Below are 11,351 nucleotides of genomic sequence, written 5' to 3' on the forward strand. Positions count from 1 at the left end.
TATTCATGAAAGGTCTCAAATCTTCCCCGAGAGTATAAAATCTGCTAATTTTCCTGGCTCTCGGCCACTCGTACAGCATCTAGCTTAGTGTATGGAAGTATAGCAGGAGGCGGGGGGGAGCGCCTCTTACACACGTAAGCAGCTCTTCTACAAGGTAATGGCCTTTTAACATCTTTATTTCTTGCTAGCTCAGCAGTTTAGCCCTCGGGGAAGGTCCGAAACTTTTTCAATGTAACCTACCTTTCAAAAAACGTAACTTAGTGCCGGCTTATGTAAAAGTTTCTTATTATTTAACTGTAAATCGTGGATAGGGAGTGTTTTACCCTCTCGAGCTCCCCTTCATTTTGGGTTGAGGTGACTACGTTTCCATAACCGATTTTCTACTATTAATGTATTAAAATTTTCTTATACGAGTCACATCCCTAGTTTGGGAATAGCCCCTGTATCATCGGCCTAGTGCCCCTTAGGTTTTATAAAGTTCCATGTAGGAGTGCAAGCAACGCCTCCATTCACCTTGGTATTTTGGGCCATTTAATTAACCTATTATTTTTCTTTTAAGGCCCTGTAGGCTGGGTACGAGATACCCCTGTTTAATTCTTGTAAGTTGTGCCTCGATGGCAAGTTTTTGTAAAGTCTGGTATTGCCTTTAACAGGCTTGAAAAATTGAGAGCGGGTCAGCTCTTTCTTGTGTTTGAAAAGTGCCTCTGGGAGGCTTGAGGTTGAAAGTTGGGAGCAAGTGCTCCTTGAATGAAGGGGTTTTCTGTCCTTTGAATAAATGAGTGTACCTTGGTAATGTTAGGCTAGTAGCTCAAGGGTTGTGTAATTGATGCTCGAAGCCAGAACTTGTAAAGACCCCGAAACTTGTGCTTTCGTTTGTAAAGTTATCAGTGTACCTGTGTTTTTTTATTGTTATTTCACCTGGTGAAAATTTGTTAAATCTTGTTGTCTATTGAAAATATAACCTTTATTGAAATTTTAATTCATCTTTCGGACTTGTAGTTAGACCCATTCCAGCCCCCACCTTCTTTCACCTCTGCATTCCACGGATAACTCCAAAACGACAACAACAATAATAATAATAATAATAATAATAATAATAATAATATTTTGGTTTTAAGTCCCACTAACTACCTTTACGGTCTCGGAGACGCCCAGGTGTCAGAATTTTGTCCTGCACGAGTTATTTTAGGTGGCTTTGAATAAATCTAGGGACTCGAGGCTGATGTACTTGAGCACCTTCAAATACCATCGGATTCAGCCAGATTGTGCTCAGAAGAGAAGCAGCAAAGAAAAGGAAAGGTGGGGAGATAAAAACTTCTTTCTTTTTTTCTACCACTTTTCCCACAACAGTGGGATCGCGGGTGGGAACTGCGTCGCACATGTGGTTTAGGCCCTGTTTCACAGCCGGATGCCCTTCCTGACGCCAGCCCTATGCGGAGGGATGTAATCACTATTGCGTCTTTCTGTGGTGGATAGTAGTGTGGTGTGTTGTGTGAATACGAAGGGGAGAATATTGGAACATACACAAACACCCAGTCCCCGAGCCAGAAGAATTAATCAGAAGCGATTAAAATCCCCGACCCGGCCGGGAATCGAACCCGGGACCACTGTAACCAAAGGCCAGCACGCTAACCATTTAGACATGTAGCCGGACATCAGAAGCGATTAAAATCCCCGACCCGGCCGGAAATCAAACCCAGGACCCTCTGAATCGAAGGGCAGTACGCTTACCATTCATCCAACGAATCGGACAAGGGGAGATAAAACAAAGAAAGGGGAAGAGGTAAGGACAGAAGAATGTGACGAAGAATAGAAAGCGAGAGTATCGGATGATAAAGAAATAGCAAAAGGATAGAAAAAATGGCTCAATAAGAGGGGGAAGGAGATAACTGGACGAGAAAGACAGAAGCAAATATATACCTGTTCACTTGTTTCTACACACCACGCTATAGCTAATAACCTGTTACAGTCTTTAAAGGACTGTGTTTGATCTCGGACACTCCCACAAACGATATATTTTTTCCTCGCAAAACAAGGAGTTGCGAAAAGCCGGTATGTCCACGCCTTTTGTAATATGTAGCGTAGGGTCCAGTTTCAGCGACTGGGAGACCCCGTAACCGAGATATGCCCCACCTCACCTACAGTACAGTCGGTACGAAAACAGTAGGTACGCACCTGTTCCCACAGAATACAATCTCCCCCCTCAGGAGCAGAATAGTAATAGTGCTCAGCGTGGTTGCATCTCATGCAACGTAGGGTAACTTCTCCACACAGGACAACTCACAGGTCAAACGTATTGCGTGCCCTGACATTGAGACCACGTGAGCAAGCACGATGCATCCATTTTGAGTTTTCTGTACCGTTCCAAGGAGCACCGAATATACAAGTAAAGTGACGCGAAATCAGAACGTTGACAGACATTCTCCGTAAAAATCAACTTATCAAACGAAATCATATTTTATTTTTTTACTTATTTTTTTGTTTCAGAATTTGGCCATATATGGACCGCATAGAACTTAAAACTTCTTGATCTTTCTTCTCTTCTTTTCTCTTCCCAGAACGTCTTCATTCTTTCGCTTCTTATCTTTCTCTCCTCTCCATCATGATCCGTTCCGTTCTCCGTTTTAGTGATTTATCTCCAAATGATTTTAGACTGTCGACTTTTCTTCTGAACTCTTTTCTATTTTGGATCATCTCTAGCGTAATCACAACTTCTTCTGCATCTCTTCTACCCACCTGGAGGTGGCCTTTAATCCCATGATTGTCCGACCCCAGATTCGATTCCCGGCCGGGCCAGGGGCTTTTAATTGTAATGATCAATATCCCTGGCCTGGGGACTGGGTGTTTGTGACGTCCTTAATTTTCCTTTCCTCACACACAACATTCCTCACTATCGCCATTCCAACTACACGCAGGTTCATACAATATGGCGCCTGCGGGGGCAAAAAATCCACATGGGTCGACGCCCCGAACAAAGAGCATTAAAAAAACATGATGAATCTGAAGATTATTTTTGTCGTTCGTTTGTCATTCATTCATATTAGGTGTCCACAGAATTTCAGCCTTCGTTTCAGAATTGTGTCCGTGATATTTTCAGTGTACTTGTAGAGCTCCTCATTTCCCCTTCACTTCCAAGTCCGATCAGTAGTCTTCTGCGGTCCTAGAATCTTCCTTCTTCTCTAGTCCTTGCAGCTCCCCTTTTTTTAAATTTAAAAACACATTCTGAAACGTACAATCCTTCCGATTTTATTATAATGTCCGATTTTGACCCTGTAAGCTATTGCCCGTTCTTTATAGTTGTTCTCAGCTAAAGGAATAAGAACATTTTCATTTTTACGGACAGCCAAGCGGCCATTAAGATACTATAAGCAGTCCGGATAATATCCAGAATGGTCTGGTATTGCCATTCACTTCTCCTGAAGCTCTCAGAGTACAACACTGTCAAAATAATATGGGTACAAGGGCATGCAGGTATAGAAGGAAATGAAAAGGCAGATAAACTGGCCAGGAAAGGGGCAGAAACACATTTTGTAGGCCCAGAACGTGTATGCGGGATTTCCTATGGACATAGGAAAATGGGTACAAAAGAAACAAATGAAGAACTGGAAAAATACTCCAGGATGCAGGCTTGCAAAGGAACTGATAAAAGGACCAAACAAGAAGCTTACTAAAGAACTGTTGAAACTCAGCAGAGAAAATATAAGATGTGTAGTACGACTGATGACAGGACACTACCATCTGAAAACAACACCTACATAGATCTGGAGTAACAAGAAAATGCAATGAAGCAGAGGAATCAGCTGAACACATACTTTTCGAATGTGAAGCACTGGGTAGAATCCGACTCTCCAGTTTAGGACTAACAGGTGAAGAGAGAGAAAAAAATCCAAGAAGATCCAATAAGAACAACCTGCAGCTTTGTGAAGGGAGCAGGTATATCTAGGTGGGAATGAAGGAAAAACATGCTAGCAAAATATCTTAGAGGTCGACGCTAACTAGGAACTAATACTTAGAGGCCCCATGAAGAAAAGAATATACTTGTTCTCTATTAACTTGTAGGCCAGATCTAATTTTCTGGCTCTTGCCTTGTTAGCGTCTTTATCCAGTCCGTTGGGTTGTATCTACTCACCCAAGTGTTAGAACTTCTGTCCTTTTAATCCTTTTTTTTTTTACAAGTTCTTTCACGTCCCACCGCACAGATAGGTCATATGGCGACGATGGGAAGGGAAAGGGCTAGGAGTGGGAAGGAAGCGAGCGACCGTGGCCTTAAGGTACAGTCCCAGCATTTCTCTGGTGTGAAAATGGGAAACCACGGAAATCCATCGTCAGGGCTGCCGACAGTGGGGTTCCAACCCACTATCACCCGAATACTGGATACTGGCCGCAATTGAGCGACTGAAGCTATCGAGCTCGGTACCTTTTAATCTCACCATGTTTTAGCACCATACAATTCTCACTTTGGTGTTTGTCATATATTATTATTATTATTATTATTATTATTATTATTATTATTATTATTATTATTATTATTACCGGGTGTAAGCAATTCATCTGACGGTGTTCAGCTTGGCACAGCACGGGCTGTAATGACCGTAGGAGTCTGAAATGTCGTAGATATGCTAACTAAGCAAACGCGCTTGCGAATTGTGCTACACAATTTTAGTTCCCAGTCTTGCCACCGGTTGAAAATATGGCGCTGTAAGCAGTGATGGGGTCGCAGAAAAAGGCAGGAAAGATAAAACACATGATGACGGTGGTTCTGTTACGTGTATTAGGATTTAACATTACAAACACTATTCGATATAGCCTCCCAACTCAGCAACATGCTGCATTCGTAACACTCGACAGTTGCCCGCAGCGTATCTGATGAAATCAGAGCCACATGTCGTTTTATACTAACCTTTAGATCAGGCAGAGACTTGATATGTCCTTAACAGACACGATAATTCAAATATCCCTACAACCAGAAGTCACATGAAATTGCGGTCGGGGGATACTGAAGGTCACGCATCTGGAAAATGCACAGAGATGATGCAGTCTTTACTGAAGGATTTTCGTAGCCAATCTTTTACCTGGGGTGCGACATGTAATGTTGCCCCATCTTCCATGAAAATAACGGTGTAGTCACAGTTGCTTTCTTGCAAAGCTGGAATTACATGTTACACAAGGAGGTCCCATTAACGTGCAAATATCACTGTACACGTAATAGGCCCACGAGAGATCATATTCCAAAATGAAAAATGAACCAAGAAAGAAGGAGCTTCTAAAACCACACCAAACAGTCACGTAAGCTGAATGCAATGGATTCAGACCACAGAGGGGCTGTCAGGATCAAATTTTCAGCGTGCACCAGGTAACTGAATATTCTGCGAGAGGAAGATGCAGTTATGCTTGAAAGGCATATGACAGAGTACCGAGGGAAAATATGTTCGCCCTACTGGGGGACTATGGCATTAAGGGTAGTTTATTAAAAGCAATCGGCGGTATTTACGTTGGAAATTGGGCTGCAGTGAGAATTGATTCCAGAAAGAGTTCTTGGTTCAGGCTTATTACATGGGTTAGACAAAACTGTAATTTTTCACCTTTGTTGCTCATAATTTACATGGTTTATGTACTGGAAGGTAGAAAGTGGCAGGAAGGGATTCGCTTCGATGGAAATGAAGTACGCAGTTTGGCCTATGTGGACGAATTAGTCGTAATGGCAGACTGTGCCGAAAGCATGCAGTCTTGGAACTAGAAAATGATATTGTATGACTATGATATGAAAATTAGCATTCCCAAGACCAAAGTGAAGTCAGTAGGTAAGAGACCTAAGAGAATTGAATGTCAGGTTGGGAATGAAAAGCTGGAAGAGGTAGATCACTTCAAGTATCACCATCTACTTCTCTTATCCTCCATGACTGGGCCCATTATTCTCCTAGGTAACCTGACCTCCTGCATTCAGTTTGGTAGGACATGAATCCACTTACGAAGTAATTGTCCCTCAATATAATGCATAAACCCATGCATTCGACATATCGGTGTGATGATGTGTGTGGATAGGGATCCATTTAAAATGTATAATTTAGATTTAACATGTGCTGTTTATTATCTGTAAATGGTGTCCTCTGCCGCTGTAAATAGTTCATAACAAATTTATAATATCACTGGCTCATATACTTCGATATTAAAAGTTATAATAACAAAAATTCGATTTGTGTAGTGGCAAAGTAAATTTTGGAGGTAATATGTACCCGGTGAGGGAAAATTATCGACAGCTGTCATACCGCCAACTTAGTGCATGGTACCACATTTGAAAGGACACTTTGCTCGCAAGGTAGAGTTTTCAGTTGTTGCCGCTAGATGTCAATCTTACTGAAGTTCCTCTACATCGCAAGTGAACTGTTTCTTTCCGTTACAGCTTTGTTTTTCAATAAACTTTTCAATTAACTAATAATAATAACGCACGTTAGGAATTACTTAGGAGCATCCAATAAATATAAATTACAACGAATGATTGCTGTGTGATTACAGTGTTCTGAGTGCAAAAGAAAACCGCGTGCTACATGAGCCTTTGAAGAAAGCGAAAAGTGAGCACCTTAGAGCAGTCAGTGGCCAGTGGAAGTGTCCAGAAAGTTTGTCTAGTAGAGATGAGAAGGCCAAAAATGAAGTCACGCAGCCTCTGAAAGAAGTGTTAACAACTCTGAAGGATGTAAGAAAAGAAATTCAACAAATTAAGGACATGAAGAAAGTTCAGAAAAGTGAAATGAGCAGATCTTTAGAAGTATGTCATGGAAAGCTAGCCAGCAACTGTGGTATGATCGCTAAGAATGGAAGAAAATTTGACTCGTTCCTACTCATGATCGAGTCCCTAAAAATGAAAATAAAGAATTGAAAAAAGAACTGAACGTTTAAGTGTGTGGATTATTGATTGTGATTAATATTCCAGAGTGAACGGCTTAGAAATCCATGGAGTTCCTCGTGAACAGAACGAAAATGTGAGTGAAGAAGTGGTGGCTATTGGTAGAGCACTCAAAGTCAGTACTGAAGAAACTAACATTGATGTTCGCCATAGGCTCCCTAACAGCAACAGTCCGAACACCCCCACCATAATTGTTCGATTTTGCCGCAGGTATTTCAAGGGAGAAATTCTCCGTAAAGGGAGGATAAAAAAGGAACTCTTCTACACTGGATATTGGCCAGACATTCAGTACTTCTATCTACAAGTATATTAACGAGAGTATTTTCTCTACTCTCAGGAAACTGTTTTCGAAAGTTTGGGAAGTCAAGATTTCCAAAAAAATGTGAAATACCTCTGGATCAGAAACGGAAAAGTGTTCATGAGGAAAGAATATGGTTCATAAATAATTAGAATTAAAGGAGAAAGTGATTTAAATAAGCTTAAATGTTAACTTCACTCTATGATATGTATTACCAGAATGCAAGGGATTTCAGGTCAAAGACAAACTTATTACCATAACAATGTGCTGTATAATTTTTATGATCTACTTGCATTAACTGAAACATGGTTCTACAATTCGATTTATAATTCAGAAGTGTTTGATGATAGGTATTGTGTATTTCGCCAGGACAGAAATATATAACTCACTAGTAAGAACAGCGGAGCCTCCGTGGCTCAGACGGCAGCGCGTCAGCCTCTCACCGCTGGATACCGTGGTTCAAATCCCGGTCACTCCATGTGAGATTTGTGCTGGACAAAGCGGAGACGCGACAGGATTTCTCCGGGTACTCCGGTCTTCCCTGTCATCTTTCATTCCAGCAACACTCTCCATTATCATTTCATAGCATTTATCAGTCATTAATAAATCACCTTGGGAGTGGCGGCCCCATTGTAATAACAGCCTATATATGTTTCATTCATTCCATTCCTGACCCAGTCAATGACTGGAAAACAGGTTGTAGGTTTTCATTTTCAGTAAGAACAGCGAAGGAGGGGTGCTGATTGGTGTAAAGACTTGTATCATCACAGAAAGAATATATCTAGTTGAAGGAAATACTGATTCACTGTGCATTTCATTTCTTAGTAACAACCTAAGGTATCTTATTTGTATAACTTGTTTTCACCAAGCTCAGACCTGACAGACTATAGTTTCTCCTCTGAAAGCCAAATTCAAATCAAAGGTAAATTTACATCGAACATTATTATAATAGGTGATTTTAATCTACCAGAAATAACAGGCAGCAATTATGATGTGGGTCAAGAAGTTAGAGAAGTCTTAAAGTATTTACACTTATTTAATTTAAAATCAATTAATTGCGTACGTAACAAAAATGGAAGAACACTTCACTTTGTGCTTTCAAATATAGATACAATTGATCTGAGCGAAGAGCCAGACATACTTATTACTAAGAGTCCGAATTATTAGGTGCTGATAGGTTAGAATGCAAGCTTACCCTTCACTGTACAGCGATTATGCTATGAGATTTGCATAGATATTAGGGGTACAGCCTATAGAACTCCTTTGATTTATGCTACTCTTCCTACATTATGGTACAGCAGGTTGCATGACACTTCCTACAAACCAAATTACTTTGCATTCTAACATATTACCACCTAATATGATCAATATTACCATTGATCAACACCATCTTCCTTTGTTAGGCTCTATCAAACATGCGGGCAAGAAAACAAGTAAAAGTCACGGATGTGAAAATAGATTTAATTTTAAACAAGCCGATTTTTAACACATTTATATCCTGCTTAGATAAGAAAACTGGAATGGTATTCTGAACTGTAATTATGTAAATCTAGCTATAGATGTATTTTACAGTAAGTTGTATTTAATTCTTAGTAAATGCGCTCCAAAAAATAAGTGCTATAAATGGAGGTATCCAGTCTGGTTCACTAAGGATTTGATATGTAAAATAATGCTTAAAGAAGAAATTGGAAAATAAAAGGAAACAATAACTCGAAATCTCTTTATGTATAAATAATTAAGAGAAAATATTACGAAGGAAATTAATATTGCGTTCAAACAGTAGATTGAAATTACTGAATTAGAAATACCAACGAACATAAATTTATTCTGGAATAAAAATACAGTGATGAAATCAGATGGTAAAGCTTGAAATAGTAATGAAAATATGGGAATTGTTACACAGAATATGTGTCTAAAGTGTACTCAGAAAATACTGCATCATACAATTCGCTCCGTTCAAATGGTAACAAACGCACATTGGATTTCCGTTATTTGGAATCCATGAGATCGAGAAAGCAATAACGAAACTCAAGCCGACGAAATCGTCAGGACCAGACGGTATTCCTCCGTCTAATTTTATAGGCAATATTGCTCAATACGATTATTAGATCTTAGATCCTTCCTGATGCTTGGAAAAATTCAAAAATTGCTCGTATTCCCGAAACCGGTGATCTTAACTTAATCAGTAATTATAGATCAGTAACTACATTGTCAAGTCCTGCAAAGCTCTTTGAACGTATAATGAATCACGTGAAACCTATTATTTCTACTCATCAACATGGTTTCATGTCAATGCGTTCTACCACCACAAATTTAATCTAATTCTAAGAGTAGATTTGAGAGTATTTGGACGAGAGAGGCCCAGTTGACGTTGTACTTATAGACTTTCAAAAAGCTTTTGACAAAGTAGATCATGATACATGTTTGAAGAAAAACGATTCCTTGAATATCTCTCAGAGCTTTTACTCCCTGATAAGATCTTACCTAGTTAAGATGTATGTTATAAAGGATATTCATCTCAAAATTCTATAACCAATTCAGGTGTACCTCAGGGCTCAAATATAGGAACTTTATTGTTTCTAATTTATGGTCACGATGTTGTAGACGTCGTGTTTACCTCTGAAGTATTACCCTTTGGCGATGATATGAAAGTATTTTCTTCAATCTTCAATTAAAACCATTGATGACTAAGAAATTACAAAGTGATCTAAATGCTATATCATTGTGGAGTAAAGAAAATAAATTACCATTCAATGTAACTAAAGGTATTTTACAAGATGTCGCAAGCACATCGGGTATACTTATTACGTCAATGGTTCCGCGTCTTGAATGAAGTCGCCAGGCTGAGTGTCTCAGACGGTTGAGGCGCTGGCCTTCTGACCCACACGTGGCAGGTTCGATCCTGGCTCAGTCCTGTGGTATTTCAAGGTGCTCAAATACGTCAACCTCGTGTAGGTAGATTTACTGGCACGTAAAAGAACTCCTGTGGGACTAAATTCCGTCACCTCGGCGTTTCCGAAAATGGTAAAAAAGTAGTTAGTGGGACGTAAAGGCAATAATAATAATTATTATTGAATGAAGTCAAATAAAAGATGAAATTGTGTATTCATTTCAACATTGATCTGAAATTTGAAATTTGAAAGTCATATTGAATATGTAGTTAATCTACCCTACAGGAATTTGGGTTTCATATTTCTAAATTCGTTACATTTTCAAAGTACAAGGTTAATTGTGAACTCATTAGTAAGACCGAAACTAGAATATGGTTCTATTATCTGGAGTCCTTCGGACACTAAGTACAGCAAATTAACTGATAAGAGTGCGAAAGCAGTTTTTAAAGTATACGTACTGTAAACCGTCACACGAGTACCCAAGATCTCTGTCCTGCTCCACAATGTTATCACACACTGGTGTTAAAACTTTGGAACAAAGACATAAAAAGTGCTGGATGTTATTTTTGTATAAGATGTTGAATAGTAAAATTAATGACGAAGAGTTGCTTGGAAGTATACCATATTACGTTTCTCAAAAGTCTGACAGGTTCAAGAATTTATTTTATACATTGAGAAGTGCCGTACAGAAGCCCACAATAATTCTCATCTTAATGAAAGTCTGAAACTTTATAATAAATTAAATACAGACAATGATAACGAATCAAATCAACTTTGAATTGGCATGTGATACTTTCCTATAAAATAAATAATGTTGAATATTATCTCCGCTTTTTGTAGAAGTCCGGTTTCATTTTTCTACTTGTTCTGTTATTTCTTATCTCTACATCCTAATGTCAAATTTCTCTTCTATTTGAAACCACAGTTATTTTAATGACCTATAAATTAAACACTTCATTTCTCTTCTCAGAATATTATTTTGCATACTGTGTTTACTCCGTTCTGTTCGAACGAGCTCGATTGCTGCAGTCGCTTAAGTGCGGCCGGTATCCAGTATTCGGGAGATAGTGGGTTCGAACCCCAATGACGGCAGCCCTGAAGATGTTTTTCCATGGTTTCCCATTTTCACACCAGGCAAATGCTGGTGCTGTACCTTCATAGAGGCCACAGCCGCTTCCTTCCCACTCCTAGCCCTTTCCTGTCCCATCGTCGCCATAAGACCTATCGGTGCCGGTGCGAAGTAAAGCAACATGTAAGACTG

The sequence above is a fragment of the Anabrus simplex genome, chromosome 13, assembly GCF_040414725.1.
Source record: "Anabrus simplex isolate iqAnaSimp1 chromosome 13, ASM4041472v1, whole genome shotgun sequence".
Taxonomy (NCBI): Eukaryota; Metazoa; Arthropoda; class Insecta; order Orthoptera; family Tettigoniidae; genus Anabrus; species Anabrus simplex.